General features: G+C 38.3%; 1 protein-coding gene and 1 pseudogene across 8 annotated transcripts in view; one reads left to right on the forward strand and one right to left on the reverse strand.

Moving 5' to 3' along the window:
• GBF1 (golgi brefeldin A resistant guanine nucleotide exchange factor 1) overlaps positions 1–22,642 on the forward strand; it is a 117,002-nt gene that overhangs the window by 36,786 nt on the left and 57,574 nt on the right. The gene's annotated exons all lie outside the window — the stretch shown is intronic.
• Positions 15,475–15,895, reverse strand: LOC109379600 (40S ribosomal protein S24 pseudogene; annotated as a pseudogene).

The raw sequence follows: 22,642 nt of genomic DNA on the forward strand, positions 1-22,642 counted from the left end.
CCCGTTACTGTGGGCTATTTGAAACCTAGGTAGGCAGTGGTATTTTTGGTTCTTACAGAGAGGTGCTTGGGCATCAGCTAGTTTATTTGCATTCGAAGTGTGGAAATGAGAGGTCCTGTGAGAACCTTTGGCTCAGTGTTCATGAGAGCCTCCCTGTGTGGAGAGCAGGCAATCCAAGGTGTAAGAAGGGGAGATGAGGACACGGCTGACACCAGATCTATAAATAACCTAAGGTTTAGCTTTGTACTTTGAAATAGGAATTAGGTCACTTTTATTGTCTTCCCCAAGTTATTTACTGGTTGGCCATGAAGAGGAGGCATTAGGATTTTTGGAGAAAATGTTACTGTTTTCTGCTCTCATAAAGTGAAAAGCGCTGACATGGGTCAGTTCTGCCTTTTTTTTGTTTGTTTGTTTGCTTGTTTTGTTTTTTTCTTTTTTTTCCCTTTTGGCCTCTTGTTGTTTTCTTCTTTCTCTTAGAGTGAGATGACCGAATGAAAAGTCTGGGTTTGTGGATTTGTTTAACTAGATATGATATCCAGCTTCCTAAGTAAGAAAGTGGAATTCTAAACAGGGAAAGGCTCTATATCCCTTTGCCATGGCACCATGCCTAGGACAGAATGACCATGTGAAAGGTGGAGCTGGTAACCCAGCATGTCATTTTCTTCACCATTGAGTGAAGTCCTTTTTTATCTCTATTATAGACTGCCATACCTAATCATTCTTACTGGTTTCTCTGCAGAGAGTTAGAGGCCCAGACTCCTAGAACTTTTCCCAAGGTCCTAGTTTCTAGTGTTCTCTCTGGGCTGTCAATTTTCCCCTCTAAAATGAGAAAAATATACCAATCTCTAACATCCCTAAAATCCTAAGATTCTTTGGGTCCATTGTCACTCACACAAGTTTGGAAATACTTTTAGAGGGATTCTATTCTATATGAGTGTCATTACACTTTATTTGTAATGAAAATTTTTGTGTTAGAATGTTACAGAAGAAAATATACAACCTTTGCTTCTATGCATTTTAAGGTAGTCTAATTTTACAATTTCCTTTTGTCTTTCTATTGTCCAGTGAAGCACAGTCAGATAAACTGTGCTTCAAACTTGTTATATAATTTTTTTAAAAAAGATTTAATTGGGGAATTGGGGGAGGGGAGCAGCGTTGGGGAAATGGAGAAGGGGAACAGACAAGTTCCTGTCCTTTTGTTCTTCCATCTAGTTGTGGAGGACGTTGCTTCACTGGCCCATGTTGGTATTATCATTGCACTCTTCCCAGGTGAGGCAGTCGCTCGCCGGCCATTGGATGGCTGTTCATGGTGGCTCCTGGTGGCTGACTGCAGCTCATGCCGGCTGCCAGCACTCATGCTGGCTGCCAGCCACTCACAGTAGCTCACAGCAGCAGGGGCTGCAGCCTATGCCGTCCACGGCCACTCATGGCAGCCCAGCTCCAGGTTGAGCTGTTGTTCACCATCTTAGCTGTAGAGGGCGCAGTGTCACTGGCCCTCATGTGGGATCTGAACCAGGGTCCTGCTGCTCAGAGCTGGCGTCCCAAGCCAGCTCCTAACCAACACACCACTCGGCCTGCCCTGTAATATAATTTTATAATGGCCACTTAGTTCCAAGTGAATGAATTCTAAGATTTTTGTATCTTTTAAATTTTTCAATAATGCTTAAAAATGGGTTAATATTGCCTAAATGTCAAGTGAACATGTTCTATTTTTATTTAAAAATGTTTACTCATATTAAAATACCTTACATTTTATATATTAATACATATGAAGATATATAAATATATCTCGGTTAAGCTTCACAACAATCCTGTGAGGTAGGCAAGAGGATGTGGAATGGCATTCCCCAATACCTACTCGTTTCATCCTATGCTGTTCCTAACAGGCAACCCCTTTCATCTCATTTAGCACACTCTTTTGGAATTTACTTCTACATTTCTAAGTAACAAGCTTATTGTGCTACCGCTTGTTTTTTCAGTTTTAAGCATGGCGTTTCACTCACTTGTTTTATCTCTCTGTTAAATGTTTACAAGAGTCAAGGTATCGTAGAACTGGAAGAGACTTCATATCCTCCAGAAACCCAAACGCAAAACACTTCAAGGGTTTAGCAGATAAATGAGTACAAGAATAGGGAGCAGTGTGGACTGCAGCAAACTGAAAGCCTACCTCTATCTAAAGACATTCAATTGTTTTTAACTGCATATATCAAACAGTTGAAATATATGGACCTTATTAGGATTCTGATTCATACAAATAAACAATATAAAACAAAAGTTTATGACAATTACAGGGCCTGCCGAGTGGTGCGTTGGTTAAGAGCTGGCTTGGGACGCCAGCTCTGAGCAGCAGGGCCCTGGTTCGGATCCCACATGAGGGCCAGTGACACTACCCTCTACAGCTAAGATGGTGAGCAGCAGCTCAACCTGGAGCTGGGATGCCATGAGTCGCCGGCGACGGTGTAGGCTGCAGCTCCTGCTGCAGTGGGCTGCCGTAAGCAACCATGTGTGGCCGGCAGCCGGTGTGAGCTGCCGTCCAGAGGCCGGCGACCGATCTGCCTCACCCAGGAAGAGTGCGATGATAATACCAACATGGGCCAGTGAAGCAACGTCCTCCACAACTAGACTGAAGAACGAAAGGACAGCAACTTGTCTGTTTCCCTTCCCCCGATTCCCCAGAGCTGTTCCCCTCCCCCAATTCCCCAATAAAATCTTAAAAAAAAAAAAAGTTTATGACAATTATAGAAATTGAGTAGTTGCAGATTAGCACAAACTAAAACTTTGATACTAAAGCAATATTACTCTTTTAGATGTGATGATAATGATATTATTGTTATGTTCAAGATAGGTCAAATGATATGATGTGCAGGATTTGCTTCAAAATAATATGGGAGTTGGAGGGGATAATAAAAAACATGATTAGCCCTGAGTTGCTAATTATTGAGACTGGGTTTGGGGTACATGGGAGTTCATTATACTAATCTGTTTGCTTTCATATAATTTTGAAATTTTCCATAATAAATGTTAAATAAAATTATATGGTTCAGAACCTGGTCCCCTTAGCAGAGGAGTATTAGAATGAGGAGGAAGGAACCCAGAATAGGCTAGAACAAAGGCAATTCTATTATCCATACTGCTTAAAGGTTGTCACCAGACCCATAATAGTATATTCAGTTAAGTTAACTACTTATTATTATAAATACTCATTTGTCTAGTATATTGTGTTAAATATTTATTTGTATACTCAGTTAAGTATTTCTTTGTATTCTTAAGTAGTGGATAACGACATGTCGTTAAATGTGGTTTCAGTTATTCTCAATAAATTAATTTATTGCTATAAAGAAATTAAACTCACAGCATACCCCAAACAAAACACATCTGTGGACCAGCCCAGATTTCTTACCTGGCCTTCATTTTGTGATTCATGAGTCTGCTGCAATCTTCTCATTTTATAGAAGAAGAAACTAAAGCCCAGAGTGGTTATGATTTGACCAAGGTCACCCAGCTTATTAGTGGGGAGAGCTAGAACTCAGGTTTCCTGATTTCATGTCCATTGCTTCTTGTGAGAAAAGTGCCCAACTGACTTAAGTAAGAAAAAAGGGTTATCGTTTTGCCTGGCAGTTTTCTTCTGTTTTCTAACCTTAGATATTTGATTTTAGAACACTGGCTAGAGATTTGGCTTTTCTCTTTTTGTAAGATGATAGGGATTAAGAGATTCAGCCTTAAAATCTGGTGGAAATCCAGGCCTAGCGATGGTTATATTTCTTAGGATGATAAGGAATTGCAGAGCTTAGGCAAGTTATAAGCATAGAACTTTAGCTGAGGCAGGACTGGAAAAATGAACCCTTGGTTCTATTTGATCCTCAAGTGAGATTTCACTCCCATTAAAAACTACTTCTGTGTGTGGACTTTAACTTTAAAAAATGTTTTTTAACTATTTTCTCAGTCCAAAGCACAAAGTCCAAAGCTAGTAGCAAAGATGTACAGACTTTCCAACTGTGGGAAATGTATTGCTAAGTAGTTGTGACAGAGCCTTGGTAAAATGCTTTGCTATAGAGCTGTAACTACATTTTTGCACCCAGGTCAAATTGGGAAATAAGAATTTGGGCAGCCTTATTTATGTATGTTTTATTTACATGCTTAATTTAAAAGCCTAATAAACCTGTTGACTTTCAAAGAGTTACTGTTGTACTGGCAAAGATGAACATAGTAAACATCAGTTGAGGAAAGAGGATTTATAGAAAGCACCAGAAGAAAGTAGAATGACTCTTGTAGATAGATTTTTAAGGTGTTCCCCATTCCAGCTTATTCTCCTATTTTTATTTTATTTTATTTTTTTTGTGCCTTCCTAGCCTACACCTGTTTATTTATATATTTCCCCACTAAGACCAAACAGAGGCAAGAAGGAAAGAAATGATCTTACAGAATTATTTTGGGCAGAGAATTTGAGTTCTTTTAAACTTTATTTCAGTAACCTTTTTGAAGCATACCCTGTTCTAAAGAATCAGTCACTCATCAAGTGTCACAGAACTCAGGCTTTTATTTATTTTTCTTCCTCTCAGGTATCAAAAATTATTAGGACAAATACTATTTTGAAATTGATGCTGACACCCGAAATGAAAGAGTTGGATCTAGTAATTTTTAGAATATATTCCAGATGTTGACTGGTAAAGACTTTGTCCTTACCTATACCTAGGGACTGTTCTAGACTAGAAGACAGGTAGATTCCACACTTGAGTCTTTATTCTGATTTTTAAATATAATTAAATAGAAAAAGCTATCATCTAAAATTAAATTGAGTTTATCTCTGTATTTTATTTATAGATAAAATCACACAATTCAGCATCATATCATATAATGGCATAGATTATATTTTTAGGAACGCATTTGTTTCTTTAGCTAGAATATATGTTCTTTGTAGTTAGGGACCATGTCTTTTTACATCTTTCAGAGCTTAATAAATGCTGACCCGGGGCCGGCTGAGTGGCGCGATGGTTAAGAACTGGTTAGGGACACCAGAGGGCTCCGGTTCGGATCCCACATATGAGGGCCAGTGACACTGCCCTCTACAGCTAAGATACTGAACCTGGAGCTGGGCTGCCATGAGTTGCCAGCGACGGCGTAGGCTGCAGCCCCTGCTGCAGTGCGTTGCCATGGGCTACAGTGTGTAGCCAGCAGCCAGCGTGAGCTGCCCTCAAGCCGCTGTGAGCGGCCATCCAGAAGCCAGCGGCTGATCTGCCTCGCCCTGGAAAAGCGCAATGATGGTGCCAACTTGGGCCAGTGAACCAACGTCCTCCACAACTAGACTGAAGAACAAAAGGACAGCAACTTGTCTGTTCCCCTTTCCCTAATTCCCCAGCGCTGTTCCCATCCCCCAATTCCCCAATAAAAATCTTAAAAAAATAAAAAATTTGCTGACCCATATGTTTAGTAGATATTTTGTTTGTCATGTCTTTCTTTTTATTATGATTAGTTTCAGGTGTACAAAACAACATAGTGATTAGATATTTACACACCTCACAAAGTGATAACCCCAACAAATCTAGTATCCATCTGACACCGTACATAGCTATGTACTTTATATCCAGTGACTATATGTTTTTTTAATTATAGTTGATATTCAGTGTTATTTTATATTAGTTTCAGATGTACAGTGTAGTGGTTAGGCATTTATGTAATTTATAAGTCTAGTATCCATCTGACAGTTTACATAGTTTTCACAATATTGACTATAGTCCCCATACTGTATTTCATACCCCCATGACTATTTCTTGACTACCAATTTGTACTTCCTAATCCCTTCACTTTTCTCACCCATCTCTCCACTCCCTCCCACATAGCAACCATCAGTTTGTTCTCTGTATCTATGAGTTTCTGTTTTCTTTGTTTATTTACTCTGTTCTTTAGATTCCACATATAAGTGAGATCATATGGTATTTGTCTTTCTCAGTTTGACTTATTTCATTTAGCATAATACCCTCTATGTCCATCCACATTGTTGCAAATACTAAGATTTCGTTCTTTTTATGGCAGAGTAATACTCCATTGTATAAATGTACCACAATTTCTTTATCCATTTGTCTTTTGATGGGCATTTTGGGTGTTTCCATGTCTTGGCTATTGTGAACAGCGCTGCAGTAAACACAGAGATGCATACAAGTATATACTTTCAAATTAGCATTTTGAATTTTTTTGGATAAATAACCAGGAGTGGAATTGCTGGGTCATAAGGTAGCTCTATTTTTTATTTTATTTTATTTTTTTTTAAAGATTTTTATTGGGGAATTGGGGGATGGGAACAGCGCTGGGGAATTGGGGGAAGGGGAACAGACAAGTTGCTGTCCTTTTGTTCTTCAGTCTAGTTGTGGAGGATGTTGCTTCACTGGCCCAAGTTGGCACCATCATTGTGCTCTTCCCGGGCGAGGCAGATCAGCCGCTGGCTTCTGGATGGCCGCTCACAGCGGCTTGAGGGCAGCTCATGCTGGCTGCTGGCTACACACGGTAGCCCATAGCAACGCACTGCAGCAGGGGCTGCAGCCTACGCCGTCGCTGGCAACTCATGGCAGCCCAGCTCCAGGTTCAGCATCTTAGCTGTAGAGGGCAGTGTCACTGGCCCTCATATATGGGATCCGAACCGGGGCCCTCTGGTGTCCCAAGCCAGCTCTTAATCAACGTGCCACTTGGCCGGCCCTATTTTTAATTTTTGAGAAACCTCCATACTGTTTTTCATACTGAGTGCACCAATTTGCAATCCCACTAACAGTGCACAAGGGTTACTTACCTTTTCTCCACATCCTCACCACACTTGTTGTTTGTTGATTTATTGATAATGGCCATTCTGACAGGTCTGAGGTGATATCTCATTGTGGTTTTTATTTGTGTTTCTCTGAGGATTAGTGACGTTGAACATCTTTTTATATGTCTGTTGGCCATCCGTATGTCCTCTTGGGAGACATGTCTATTCAGATCCTCTGCCCATTTTTCAATTGGACTGTTTGTTTTTTGGTATTGAGTTGTATGAGTTTTAAAATAAATTTTGCATATTAACACCTTATCAGATGTGTCATTGGCAAATATCTTCCCCATTCAGTAGGATGCTTTGTTGATGGTTTCCTTTGTCATGCAAAAACTTTTTAGTTTGATGTAGTCCCATTTGTTTACTTTTTCTTTTGTTTCCCTTGCCCTAGGAGTTATATTAGTAAAAACATTACTACGGGTAATGTCTGAGAGTTTACTTCCTATATTTGCTTCTAGGAGTTTTATGGTTTTGGGTCTTACATTTAAGTCTTTAATCCATTTTGAGTTTATTCTTGTATATGGCATGAGAAGGTGGTCCAGTTTCTTTTTCTTTTTTTTTTTTTTGCATGTATCTGTCCAGTTGTCTCAGCACCATTGATAGAAAAGACTGTCTTTACCCCAGTGTATGTCCTTGCTTCTTTTGTCATAGATATGACTATATAGGCATGGATTATATTTCTCTATTCTGTTCCATTGATCTACGTGTCTGTTTTTATGTCAATACCATGTTGTTTTGATTACGGTGGCCTTGTAGTATAGTTTGATATCAGGTAGCATGATACCTCCAGCTTTGTTCTTCTTTCTCAGGATTGCCGTGGCTATTTGGGGTCTTTTATGTTTCCACATAAAGTTTAGGATTATTTGTTCTAGTTCTGTGAAAAATGCCATTGGTATTTTCTTAGGGATTGCAATAAATCTATATATTGCTTTGGGCAGTACGGATATTTTAACTATTCTTCCTATCCATGAGCATGGTATATGTTTCCATTTTTTGTATATCTTTAATTTCTCTCTTCAATGTCTTATAATTTTCTTAATATAGGCCTTTTACTTCTTTGGTTAAATTTATTCGTAGTTATTTTATTTTTGATGCAGTTGTAAAGTGGATTGTTTTCTTAATTTCTCTTTCTGATAGTTTGTTATTGGAATATAAAAATGCAATCGATTTCTGAATATTAATTTTGTATCCTGCTCCTTTACTAAATTCATTTATCAGTTCTAATAGTTTTTTGGTGGAATCTTTGGGTTTCTGTATATGTAGTATCGTGTCATCTGCAAATAATGACAGCTTTAGTTCTCCCTTTCCATTTGGATGCTTTTTATTTCTTTTCCTTGTTTGATTGCTGTGACTAGGACTTCCACTACTATGTTGAATAAAAGTGGTAAAAGTGGACATCCTTGTCTTGTTCCTGATCTTAAGGAGAATGCTTTTAGCTTTTCCTCATTGAGTATGCTATTAGCTGTGGATTTGTCATATATGGCCTTTATTATGTTGAGATATGTTCCCTCTAGCCCCACTTTGCTGAGAGTTTTTATCATAAATGGATGCTGAATTTTGTCAAACGCTGTTTCTATTATACATCTATTGATATGACCATATGATTTTTATTTTTCATTTTATTATGTGGTATATCACATTAATTGATTTGTGGATCTTGAACCTACCTTGCGTACCAGGAATGAATTCCACCTGATCATGGTGTATGACCTTTTTAATGTATTGCTGAATTTGGTTTGCTAATATTTTGTTGAGGATTTTTGTTGAGAGATATTGGCCTATAGTTTTCTTTTTTTGTAATGTCTTTGTCTGGTTTTGGAGTCAGGGTAATGGTGGCCTCACAAAATGAACTAGGGAGCCTTTCCTCCCTCCTCTTGAATTTTTAAAAATTGTTTGAGTAGATTAGGTATTAATCATTTTTGAATTTTTGGTAAAATACACATGTGAAGCAATCTGGTCCAGGACTTTTGTTTGTTTGGAGAGTGTTGATTATTGATTCAATTTCATTAATAGTAATTGGTCAGTTCAGATTTTCTGTTTCTTCTTGATTCATCCTTGGAAAATTGTGTGCTTCTAGGAATTTATCCATTTCTTCCAGATTGTCCAATTTGTTGGCATATAGTTGCTCATAGTATTTTCTTAAAATTTTTTGTATTTCTGTGGTTTCTGTTGTCACTTATCCTCTTTCTTTTCTGATTTTATTTATTTGGGTCCTTTCTCTTTTTTTTCTTGATGAGTCTGGTTAAAGGTTTGTCAATTTTGTTTATCTTTTTTAAAAAACCATCACTTGGTTTCACTGATCTTTTGTATTTTTTTTTTGCCTCTGTGTCATTTATTTCTGGTCTGATCTTTATTATTTTCTTCCTTGTCTGTTTGTTCCTTTTCCAGTTCCCTTAGGTATAAAGTTAAGCTGTTTATTTGTCATTTTTCTTGTTTCTTTACATAGGTCTGCATTACTGTGAATTCACCCTTAGGACTGTTTTTACTGTGTCCCATAGATTTTGGACTGTTGTGTTTTCATTTTTGTTTGTCTCGAGGTATCTTTTGATTTTATCCTTGATCCCATTGTTCACTCATTGATTATTTAGTAGCATGTTATTTATCCTCCATGTGTTTGTGTGTTTTCAGTTTTTTTTCTTGTAATTGATTTCTAGTTTCATGCCATTGTGGTCAGAGAAGATGCTTGATATGATTTCAGTCTGCCATGTGGTTTATCTTGGAAAATGTTTCATGTGCACTTGAAAAGAATGTATATTCTGCTGGTTTGGGGTGAAATGCTCTAAAAATGTCAATTAAATCCATATGGTCTAGTGCAGCGGTTCTCAACATTCCTAATGCCACGACCCCTTAATACAGTTCTTCATGTTGTGGATCCCCAACCATAAAATTATTTTCGTTGCTACTCTATAACTGTAATTTTGCTACTGTTATGAATCGTAATGTAGTATCTTTTTGTTTTCGGATGGTCTTAGGCCACCCTTGTGAAAGGGTCGTTTGACCCCCAAAGGGGTCACGACCCACAGGTTGAGAACCGCTGGTCTAATGTGTCATTTAAGGCTGTTTTTTCCCTTGTTGATTTTCTGTATGGAAGATTTGTCCATTGGTGTCAGTGAGGTGTTGAAGTCCCCTACTGTGATTGTGTTACTGTCGATCTCTGCCTCTAGGTCGGTCAATATTTGTTTTGGATATTTAGGTGCTCCTATGTTGGGTCCATAGATATTTACTAGGGTTATTTCCTCTTGTTGAATTGATCCCTTTATCATTACGTAATGTCTCTTTTGGTTTCTTGTTATAGCCTTTGTTTTAAAGTCCATGTTGTCTGATATAAGTATTGGTACTCCAGTTTTCTTTCTCATTTCCACTTCTGTGAAATATCTTTTTCCGTCCCTTTACTTTTAGTTTATGTGTGTCTTTCAATCTGAGGTAGGTCTCTTGTAGACAGTATATGCATGGGTCTTGTTTTCTTATCCATTCAGCTATCCTATATCTTTTGATTGGAGAATTTAATCCATTTACGTTTAAAGTGATTATTGATAGGTACATAGTTGTTGCCATTTTATTCATATTTTTTATCTTCTTTTGTTTGTTTCTCCTTTCTTCGCTTAAAGAAGTCCTTTTAACATTTCTTGTGTACTGGCTTGGTGGTAATGAGGTCCTTTAGCTTTTTCTTATCTGGGAAGGTCTTTATCTCTCCTTCAATTTTAAATGATAGCCTTGCTGGGTAGAGTAGTCTTGGTTGTAGGCCCTTGTTTTTCATCACATTGACTATTTCCTGCCACTCCCTTCTGGCCTGCAAAGTTTCTGTAGAAAAATCAGCTGATGGTCTAATGGGAGCTCTCTTGTAAGTAATTAGTTGTCTTTCTCTTGCTGTTTTTAGGATTCTCTCTTTGTCTTTAACCTTTGCCATTTTGATTATAATGTGTCTTGGTGTGGGCCTCTTTGGGGGTCTCTGTACTTCCTGGCCTTGTATGTCTGTTTCCTTTGCCAGATTAGAGAAGTTTTTCATCATTATTTTTTCAAATAGGTTCTCAATCCCTTGCTTCCTCTCTTCTCCTTCTGGTACTCTTATGGTGTGAATGTTGTCATACAACTTTGAGAATGTTGTCTCAAAGTTCCCTTAAACTATCTTAGGGTTTTGTTTTTTATTTAATTCTTTTTTCTTTTTGTTGTTCTGATTGGGTGTTTTCTGCTACCTTGTCTTCTATATCAATAGTTTGATCTTCTGCTTCATCTAATGTATTGATTCCTTCTAGTGTATTCTTCATTTCAGTTATTCTTTATTTCTGACTGGTTCTTTTTTATGGTTTCTATGTCATTCTTTATGCTTACTGTCTCTTTGTTGAAGTTCTCACTGAGTTCCTTAAGCCTTCTTATAAACAGTGTTTTACACTCTGTCTCTGGTAGGTTGGTTGCCTCCATTTCATTTAGTTCTTTTTGTGGAGATCTCCTCTGTTCTTGGGACAAGCTGTGGCTGACTGTCACTGAAAATTCCCCAGACCACTGCGGGCCTTCCACTGCTGTAAAAGGCTTCTGCTGCTTGTGGGGCAGAATCTGAGAGTGCCCTGGGCAACGTAGCACTAGCTGGGTGTGACAGGGTTCCAGGGAGTCATAGGGTATGGGCTGTGGTTTTTATAAAGTTGATGCAGATTCAGTTCTTGTACCAGTGCCAGGCTGCCTAGGAGCTGAGAGTACCCTTGGCACTAGCAGGGCAGGGAGGGAACCCAGGGTGTCACCAAGGTGGTGCGCATGTGTGGATTTTACCAGACCAATGCGGTCAACATAGAAGAGATGGCACCCTCCTGTAAGCTACACATGAAGCAAGCTCCATATAGGGACAATGGCAGCAGTCCCTCCAGCCCTCACCCCAATGCCACATGATTCATTCTTTTCTATATGTCTCTGGTGCCTCTTGAGTTGCTGCCCCTCCACCGGAGCCCGGGTGAGTGTTTGCAAGCAAGTGAGCCTGTGTGTAGTCTCTTTAAGAGGATGTCTTAGTTCCCAGTTCCCTTCTGTCTCACTGGAACGGATGGACAGACTCCCTACTGATTTTCACTGTCAGACAATGTGGGCACTCCTCTTCCAGGTACAGGACCTTTGGGCTGGGGAGCTCAGTGCTCAGTATGGGGTTGGGAACCTCCACCACTATGGTGTCCCTCCCAGTGTTCAACCATTATCTGTGGGTTTGGGGTCAGCCTTTTTTCATGTCTCCACCCCTCCTACCAATCTCAATGGCCTCTTTTTTATATCCTTATTCATAAGGATTCTGTTCAGCTAGTCTTCACATGATTCTTGAGGTTGATTGTTCTATAATTTAGTTGTAATTTTGATGTGATTCTGGGAGGCAGCAGGCATAGCGTTTACCTAATCTGCCATCTTGGACCTTCTCCTTGCCATGACTTTCTTGGCTCTGTTCAATATATTTAGTAATGTTGTGTGTCAGGAACTTTACATATATCATCTCATTTAATCTTTCTAAGAATATTTCAATATAATATCCCCATTTTATAGAAGAAGAAACTGAGGTTTCAAAAAGTGAAGAACTTGTGTAAGGTCACATATTTAGTAAGGGGCAGAACTGGGATTCTAAACATACGCCTGTTTCACTGATGATACCTCCTGCTTTTAGCTCCATATCATACTCCCTTAAGTGCTTTAGAATCCTTGCTAGAAGTCTTGACAAACTGTTCTCAGCCTCCTTTTTGGTAAATATGAAACTCATTTATTCTGTTATTCCAGAAAAGTCCTTCAGGTTTAAATTAGGATTATGGACTACTCTACTGAGCACCTAGGCTAATGGGAGCAGTATAGCATAAAGGTTACGAGTATGGGTTCTAGAGCCATGCAGACCTAGGTTTGAATATTGGCCTTACCTTGCTGACCTTCAGTAGGTTACTTAACCTTTCTGAGCCTCAGCTGCCTTATCTATAAAATAAGGACATTATGGAATACTACTCAGCAATAAGAAGGAATAAACTATTGATACACACAAGAGCTTGGATGAATCTCAAAGCCAATATGCTGAGTGAATGATTTCAGTTATATGATATTCTGGAAAAGGCAAAACTATGGATACAAGGAACAAATTATTATTGACAGAGGTTAGAGGTGGATACAGGATATGACTAAAAAGAAGGGCGTAGAGAGAATGTTAGAGGTAATGGGACACTTCTGTATCCTTATTATGGTGTTTATATGTTAAAACTCATAAAAAGCACACAAAAGAAAAAAAGTCAATTTACCATATGTTCATTTTAGAAAATAAAAGTAAATGGGGATAGTAATAAAACTTTTCTCATAAGGTCTTTGTGAAAATTAAAAATAAGATAATGTAACTAAAGTGTTTATCACAGTACCTGATATGTAGTACACAATGACTAAATGGCTGTTTTATTGTTACTTTTATCATTAATAGTATGATATTAAATTTAGTGACATTCATTGAAAGGACAGTGGGATAAACTGTCACATCATCTGCATGGGTACAGTTAGTAAACAGTGAGAAAAATGAGTAACCGTGAGTCAGATGGAGTGTGTGTTTTCACATGACTCAGCAAGGGACTTGAGGTCTTCTGGAAGGTAAGAGAAGATTAAGCCTAGTATTTCTGGAGTACCTATCAGCTGGCTTTTCTGGCTGCCTATCCAGTTCCCTTGATATTATTCTTCAACAAAATAGCTTTGGTCTTGGAAGCCATAGCTGTTTTCACTGGCTTCAGATGAGATCTGCAATTTTGATTGAGCAAACTGATCAGAGGAGGAGCTGGAAGTAGTTCTCATACTTGGAAGATGGTACTTGGTCTGTACAACAGCTGTGACTTCCAGAGCCATTTCCCCCTGCCAGCCAGTCTCTGGATTAGACAGTGACAGTAGCAGGGCAAGCATTATTCAAGAGCTAAAAAAAGTTAAGGTTAAAGTGGCATTGTAGTTGTACTAGCAGTGAAAAAGAGGCTCCAAAGTGAAACCTTGGCCTTTCCATCATGTAAGTTGGTTGTCTTGTGCAAGAGCTCAGAACCTGAATCAAAGCAAGTTGAACTGATAGTAAAAAAACATTCTGACCTTACAATACCTGCTATTGGCTAGTTACTATTCTCACTAGCACTGACTGAGAATTATATTCAGTTTAGCTAATGACACTGGAATTCAGGAAACGGGGGGGAAAAAAGAATGTTTGGGATTCTTGGTACAGGACTGGTTTAGGAGTGACTTATTTTTCCAATTTTTTTACAGCATTGACACTAAATTTCAAGCAAAGCTTTATCATTCGATTTGTTTCTTTCATAGATTGTCTTTTTTGTATATATGTGGCTAAGTCATTGATTGCTATGAGGAACATTACTGTTTTCTAGGTTGTGAGGAGACAATGCCAGGGTGACTAGCCTGTTGATTTGTTTTGGTTTTGATTTGGTTTTTAGTTGCCTGGTAGTTATGCTGAGTAGTTGGTTAGGACAATGGTTTAAAATATAAAAGGATCAGTAATTTCAGAAATCATCATGCTTAGTTGCACAACTCTGAATATATGTAAAAAAACCCATTGAATTGTATACTTTAAAGGGGTGAATTATGTATAAATAAAACCATTACCAAAAATGCAATACCAAAAAAAATCATTTACTGATCTGTGACTTCTTTTTTTTTTAATGTATAAGGATCTTTATTTGCAGCATTGTCTGTTGGGTGCCTAAAACCAGAAACAAGGTAAATGTTTAATAATAGGGAAATTAGTAAGTAAATTATGGTCTACTGGCACTGAATATGAGGCAGTCATTAAAAAGAAGAAAATAGAGCACATCCCCAGACAGTTCTCTGTGCCTTTTTTCACATATTGCCATTCTGTGGCATTATTCATTTGACTATAGAAATGAGAAAGTATAAGTCTGTCTATTTCCTGATGTACCCCTTCTACATTTTGATCTGTGACCTTTTAATGGATGGAATTGGACTAAGAACTTTTCAAAATGGGATTACAGTAAAACCTTGGATTGCGAGTAACATGGTTTGTGAGCGTTCTGCAAGACGAGCAAACATTTCTAATACATTTTAATGTGGTAAACGAGCGATGTCTTGCAATACGAGTAGTTTGTTTCTGGAACGAATTATGCTCACAAACCAAGGTATTACTGTATTTTCAAAATGTGGCTATATTCTTAGGCAGGGTCCTGAAATTCCAAAATGATGGGTTATGGAGCATCAAATGACTTTTCTGAACAGTTCTTAGAGTTCATTTACTAAGCAAATAACTATTCAGGTAGTCATGACATAGACATTGGTAATTTTGTGAGGGAGGCGGGTAAGAAGCATAATTTAATCTAAAATAGTGATTTTCAACTAGGCGATTTTGCCTCCCAAGGGAAATCTGGGGATATCTTGAGGCATTTTTGGTTGTCAACACTGGGGAGGGAGGTGTGCTACTAGTATCTAGTGAGTAGAGGCCAGGAGAGATGCTGCTAAACATATTTTTCCACAAAAAAATAATTTTCTGGCTCAAACTATTATTAGTGTTGAGGTTGAGAAACCCTGGTATAAAATTTACACCTATGTTTTCTTCTAAGAGTTTTATAGTTTTAGCTCCTACATTTAATTTAGTAATCCATTTTGAATTAATTTTTGTGTATGGTGTGAGGTAGAGGTCCAATTTCATTCTTTTTTTTTTAAGTTCTTAGCTTATTAATCCTCTCATGAAAAATCTACACAGTCATCACAGATAATGTCACTGATGAATCTTGACTCCATTTTCTGCCAGCACTAACATTAGCCTTTGCAGTCCCCCTAACTTTCTTTGTTCTTTTCACTGTTTCCTTGAGGTATTTTTCTTCTCATACAGGCCATGTCTTGCAAGTCTGTATTTGGTTTCATTTTTCTTTGCAGAATCCAAGGAATCGTAAATCATGTCAAAGCCAGTTGTCTTGCCACCACAAAAATGGGTTCTGAATCCAAATACAAAGATGACATGTGGTGTGGTCTTGTATGTTTTGTCTAGTTTTTCTTGAATTTTGTTTTAGGTACTGTTGCTTTCATAGGGTGAAGGACGTTGATGACCATTTGTTTCCGCTGAAGTAGTCTATTGGTCATGAACTTCCAAGTCCAAATAGTTACTGTGTCATTCATGATGGTGGCCCTCCCCCTCAAGCAGACAGGGAGGAAAAGAGCCCAACTTCATTCTTTTGAGTGTGGATATCTAGTTGCCCCACCATCATTTGTTAAAAAGACTATTCTGTACCCATTGAATGGTCTTGGCACCCTTGTCAAAATCAATTGACCATAAATGTCCCTGGTGTAAAATGACTTTGATATCTATACAGATTCTTCCTAGAAAAGCCATACACTGCCTCCCTGAAATCTTAGATAATCTGGTGACCCTGTATTGCTTCAGCTATCTAAAGGGTAACTCGGTGTTTCCATACAGATGCTGCTATACCTGAGTGAGAACAGGTTAAGGATTAGGGTGTCTTTAAGCATTCTCTTGTCGTATATTCAGGCAGCTCATACCATGCAGCCTCAGGGTTCCCTAAGCTAAGGTGTGGCATTAAAATTGTGAAGGACCCTAATGATTATTTGATCCAACTCTTTACTGAGTACTCTGAATTCTAACATTGTTTTTATTTATTTATTTATTTATTTATTTTTATTATTATTATTTTTTTAGTTGAGCCATCCTGCCACCTGTTGGCAGCTCAGCGGCTGCTCAGCTGGGGCCAGGACTCGAACCGCTGTTGCTCAGAGCTCAAACCCTTGAGCGAGCTCTTAACCAACTGAGCCATTCGGCCGGCCCTTAAAATTGTTTTTTATGGTACGTTTTTTTTTAAGATTTTATTGGGGAATTGGGGGAGGAGAACAGTGTTGGGGAATCAAGGAAGGGGAACAGACAGGTAGACAAATTGCTGTTTTGTTCTTCAGTCTAGTTGTGGAGGACGTCGCTTTACTTGCCCATGTTGGTATGATCATTGTGCTCTTCCTAGGTGAGGCAATCGGTCTCTGGTCATTGGTCAGCCGCTCACTGCGGCTCACAGCAGCTCTTGCCGACTGCCAGCCACTCACGCTGGCTGCCAGCCACTCTTGTAGCTCATGGCAGCCCACTGCAGCCCCGCTGCAGCTTTTGACGTCGCCGGCAACTCACAGCAGCCCAGCTCCAGGTCGAGCTGTTGGTCATCATCTTAGCTGTAGAGGGCGCAGCGCCACTGGCCCTTAATGTGGGATCCGAACCGCGGCCCTGCTGCTCAGAGCTGGTGCTCCCAAGCGAGCTCTTAACCAACTGAGCCACTCGGCCGGCCCTATGGTACATTTTTAAATACAAGGCAAGTACCCTCTCTGCCTAGCTTTTTCAAAAATTTTCTTATTCATATCTGAATGTTTTATATACATTATTTTATTTAATTTTCAAGCAACCCTATGAGTTAGGGTTTTTTTGTGGGGGTTTTTTTGTGTGTTTTTTTAAGCTGAGCCATCCTGCCACCTGTTGGCAGCTCAGCGGCTGGTCAGCTCGGGCCGGGCATCGAACCGCTGTTGCTCAGAGCTCAAACTCTTGAGCGAGCTCTTAACCAACTGAGCCACTCGGCCAGCCCCGAGTTAGGGTTTTTTATTTTTTTTTAAATTTTTTTAGCTGAGCCATCCTGCTACCTGTTGGCAGCTCAGCGGCTGCTCAGCTCGGGCTGGACTCGAACCGCTGTTGCTCAGAGCTCAAACTCTTGAGCGAGCTCTTAACCAACTGAGCCACTCGGCCGGCCCTTAGGGTTTTTTAAATCTCCATTTTATAGATGTGGAAACCGAGGCTTAGAGAAGTTTATTTGCCGTTGTCACACCAGAACTGGAATTTGAATCTAGGCCTTTTTGGTTCCAAAGCGACTGCCTTTAGGAAGCATATAATGAGGTCTCCATCTTCACATAAAATTGAGTTCTTCTAATAGGAATAACATACCTACAAACATATATGCAAACAGAAAAATGGTACATGAGGTTTAAGTTTAAGCCAATATATACTTAGCAGGGAAATCTAAACTATATTTAAGATTTGTTGACCTTTTGTAGTCTATATTCTGATCCATAAAAGGAATGTAGACTGTTTTCTGAATACATTGGCTTCTTATTTGCTCTATTGCTAAAGAGGTTCTTACAATGATGGGCCTCATCCTACAGGATTTTGAAAACAAAGTTATAGTATGCCAACACCTTGAATACTATACAAGTATGTGGTTCTGGTTGCAGCATCTAAGATATATATATACACACACAGAGGGTGCCAAAAAAATGCATACACATTTTAAGAAAGGAAAAAACTACATATATTAAAATTACACTGATGGTAACCACTTTGAGCACCTCTTGTAATTGCAGAAGTCAAACGTGATTTGTATTCATTCAGTTTTTGTTATCAGTATATATTGAATACTATTACAATTTTAATACAGGTTTTTGTTTCTTAAAATGTGTATACTTTTTTTGGCACCGTGTGTGTGTGTGTGTGTGTGTGTGTGTGTGTGTGTGTGTGTGTGTGTGTCTGAAAAACATTCAGAGAAGGGTAAAATAAAATGAAGAAGGAACTTCTAAGTCTTGGAATATTAGAATTCTAGAACATGATCTGCAACTTGGAATTAGGTATAAGAAAGTTCTTCCTTGTGTAGTTGTAAGTAAATTTATAAAATTTATACAAGAGATTGATTTAAGAAGGCTTGAAATCAGATATTCTGATCTGTGGTCTAGGAATGGTATTAATTCAGGGTATTAATAGACACCCTGAAATTATATGTGAAATTGTGTATGTGTGTGTGTATACACACACACTTTTCTGGGGGAGATTCTTATCTCATCAGCATCTGAAAGAGACCTATTATATTCTAAATCTCTGAACTTGGGCAAGGAACTTTACCTTTCTGTGCTTCGTTTTCTTTCACCTGTAAAATGATGGAGCTATCCAGTGATCCCCAGTTTCCTTTCAACTCTGGTGTTAAGACTTCCTTCTTTCTAATTGACATTCTTGGTTCCACAAGACTGAGGAAGTGTTAGCTTTAAACTTGGTCACCTCAGTGAAATAGTGCTAAGAGGTACCACTCCACTTCTAATTATGGACAATATCTATCTCCTAGCTATAGAAGTTGAAGTCCTTTCAACTGTGTTTCTCTTCTAAAGGTCATTTCAATAAATTTTTATTTAATGTCTTCTGTATGCCAGACACTTTTGGGTGCTTTGTGGAAGACAAAAATAATTACATTTAATGAGTGTCAGGTACTGTTCTGGACAGGTAAAGAGTAAAAGGTGAGCCTTCCTGCCAAAAGGATGGAGGTTTGGGGAAGTCCTGGGTTTGGGAAAGAGCAAGGAATCAAGCAGGAGAAAAGGATAGTAGGTAGGTTGGATTCATGTTATGGGGGTCCTTAACTGCCAACTGAGGAAGGCCACTAGGTACAATGAAAAGATACCTAACTGGAAATCTGATACCGTGTTTCCCTGAAAAATAAGACCAGGTCTTATGTTAATTTTTGCTCCAACAATCTACATTTATTCATTTATTCATGTACAAAAATCTACATTTATTCCAACAGTTATGTCTGGCTGACGATTTTAACTGGAGTTTATGTTTGGGGTAGGGCTTATATTGCAAGCATCCTGAAAAATCATGCTAGGGCTTATTTTCCAGTTAGGTCTTATTTTCAGGAAACACGGTAGATACCTAACTGGAAAAGATACCTAACTTGAGATATACTGGCTTTTGTCATAATTATGTGTGTGATCTTGGGTAAGTGACTTAATAATTTGAGTTTTAGTACGTACACTCACACATACAAAAGGAATGGGGAAATGGGCTGGATGAGTACTTGTTTGTCTTGTGGCTCTAAAATTCTATTATTCTCCTTAATTCAGTTAAAATTGGAAAATCATCGAAGGTTTCTGAGCACGGGAATTCATCAGCAGAATTACTGCTGTTTTGCTGTTTCGATGCTCCTATGTATCAATGCTGCCTCTTCCACCCTTATGCGATTGCTCTGGGAGATACTGTTACTTTAGATAGTTCTTATGTGGTCAAGGAGTTGGCCATCATTATCATTATTAATTTATTTTATCAAGAACATGGGAATCACTAGGTGTTTATTCTTGAATCATATCTGAAGCTAATCTTGTTTCCTCATGTTATCAGTCACTGACCTGAGAGCTGGACCATATGTCCAGAGTGTGGGCAGCAGGTAAGTGCTGACATTTTGATGGCCACATCATATTTCAGAGATCTATGAGAAGGCCTGTAATGACCATGGAAAGCCAGCCAAGAATCTCCTTGCCGTGGACAAATGGGAGAAGTTACTAAGTTTAGCTGACATTAAGCTGTAAATTATTTGAAAGGTGGAAAAGGATTCTATTCAGAGGCTATCTAGAATTTCCATTTACTAATCAGGCCTGTATGCTGTAGGGGCTTTCATCCCAGGAAAAATATTGCTTTCTCCTCTTCCTCTTTCCCCACACTTTATCCCTGTTATATTGGGAAGATGATTTGCAGCTCTTATTGGGACCTGACACTTTAGTGCTTCCTGCTATTATTATATGCCAAGGGCCTCAGGATGATAAGAATCAGAGATTGGAACTGCTAGATAAAAATCGGAACATGAGCTTAGTTGGACTTGAATTTTATCCAGAGGATGATAGAGACATGTATGAAAGACCATACACTTCTGATTTTTGAGAGAAGTATTTCTAATGATACTACAAATCACCAAACTTGGCAAACAAAAAAGCTACTATAAGAACTTGTATAAATCAATAAGAAAAAGGCAGATTTTCTAACAAAAAAATGGGCAAAAGATTTGAACAGATAACTCACAAAAGAGGATATCTGAGTAGTCAGTAAACATAAGACAAAGTGCTCAACTTTAGTCATTAGAGAAATTCAAAGCCACAATGGAATACTACTATACATAGAGCAGGATGACTAAAATGAGCCATTACGCCCATACCCTGTGAGCCAGCAATTCCATATCTAGTGATTTGTACATTCGTACAGTGGGAATTCGTACATACATTCATCAAAAGATGTATATAGGACTGTTGTTCATAGAAGTATAAAAGGGGGAAACTACCCAAATGTCCATCAGAAATAAAATAGGTAAGTAATATTTGGTATATTCTCACAATGTAATACTATACAGCAAGGATAATTGGTGAACGACAACATATTACAACACAAATGAATTTTTCTAGTGTAATATTGAACAAAGGGAGCCAAGCACAAAGGAATCCATACTACAATACATGATACCATTTATAAAGAGATGCTTTGCAATTATTTTGCAGAGCAAATCAGTGGTATTAGAAGTCTAGATAATGGTTACTTTGGAGGGATTGTGACTGGAAGAAGTGTAGGGACTTCTGGGTCCTGGTAGTGTTCTGTATCTTGATCTGTGTGCTGGTTACATGGGTGGTTACGTTTGTAAAAATTCGTTGAGCTGTACATTTCATGATGTTATTATATTAACTTAACAGTTTCCTAAAATGGGGAGGAAAGGCTTCAATTGGCAGATGCTGAGCAATCAGCCAGGCTCACTCACTAGCTGAATAACTTACTGCTACAAATTAGCTTTAGAGCAGCATTCAAACTTTTGTCTCAGAAAAGTTATTAATTATAGTTTGTCTTGGATCTTTAGAGTCACTCTTAAATAGTTGAAAATAGTAAATGTTAAATCTTTGGATGCAAGGGTATATATTATTTTGGTCATCAATACTGATAAGATGGTGTTTGGGGAAATGAGTGTAAGATCACTAAAATAAAATGGCAAGAGGTCTCCTATTTCCCTTGATAAGACTGATTTCCCTCGGTTACAGTCAAGCTTCAGAGGTTGTAAATGTGAAGCTTGCTTTTTCTCTTCAGGCGGCTCAATTTGTGGCTTTTCTTAGCTTTGCCTCACTATCCTCATTCATAAGTAAAATATTGTTTGACCATCTTCCATGGCTGAGAAACAGCTCTGGTACACTATTTTGTTCAGATTAGGCTGCTTTTTTTTTCTTTTGAGAATTTCTGGTCTTTTTAGTTATGATTTTTATGTGTCCTTGTTTGTGGAACTGGAACTTGATTCATTATAAGTTGTAGAATGAAAGGTGAGATATATTTGTTCTCCTGAATTTTCTCTCTATTCTAGATCTGCAGTCATAAACCTTTAATCAGAAGCTAATTTAATGATGCTAGTTAGGCTTAGAAATTGCCTTCAATTCTAGTTTAATTTATTCTGTTTCTGGGTTGTAAAAAAAATCTCATTTTATGATTCTTAGTTTACATTTCTACAATTTAGGAAAATATGACCAGCTATATTTTAAATATATACAGGCCTTATCTTTTCTGTTGGGCTTGAAGAGCTGTGTTCGATATTGTGAAACTAGAAAGAGGCCATGTGGATAGTTATGGGATTTAGGTGAATTTGTAGTTGGTAGAAGTGGTGAATTGGAAAAGTGGTAGGGTGCACATGTTTCTCATTCAAGCCTAGTCTATTCTTACTGTTTGATGTCAGTAAAAAGTGTCAGTAGCTCGAAAAGGCAAAAGCATCTTGACAGAGTGGAAAAAGTTGTGCCTCATGTTCTGTTGACCAAGAGGAGGTTATATTTTCAAACTGGCTTCCTGAAATGAAATTGAAGCCATACATCTGCCCTGATTATTCTTCTTAGCCCTGATTTTGATTTTTCAAATCTTCCCTATTAAATATATGTTATATTAGCATTGAATATTTTAATGTTTGCTATGCCTGTATTGGTTGAGATTCCTATTAATCTGTGTTAGATTTCTGGTATCTGTTAGGGCATTTCTACTACTGGCATCCCCTAAAATAGAGGCTTGTAGTCTGGTAAGTGTAAACACTAGGGTTTGTTTGTTTTCTGGGACTGTTAGAA

The sequence above is a fragment of the Hipposideros armiger genome, unplaced genomic scaffold (assembly GCF_001890085.2).
Source record: "Hipposideros armiger isolate ML-2016 unplaced genomic scaffold, ASM189008v1 scaffold_28, whole genome shotgun sequence".
NCBI classification, from domain to species: Eukaryota; Metazoa; Chordata; class Mammalia; order Chiroptera; family Hipposideridae; genus Hipposideros; species Hipposideros armiger.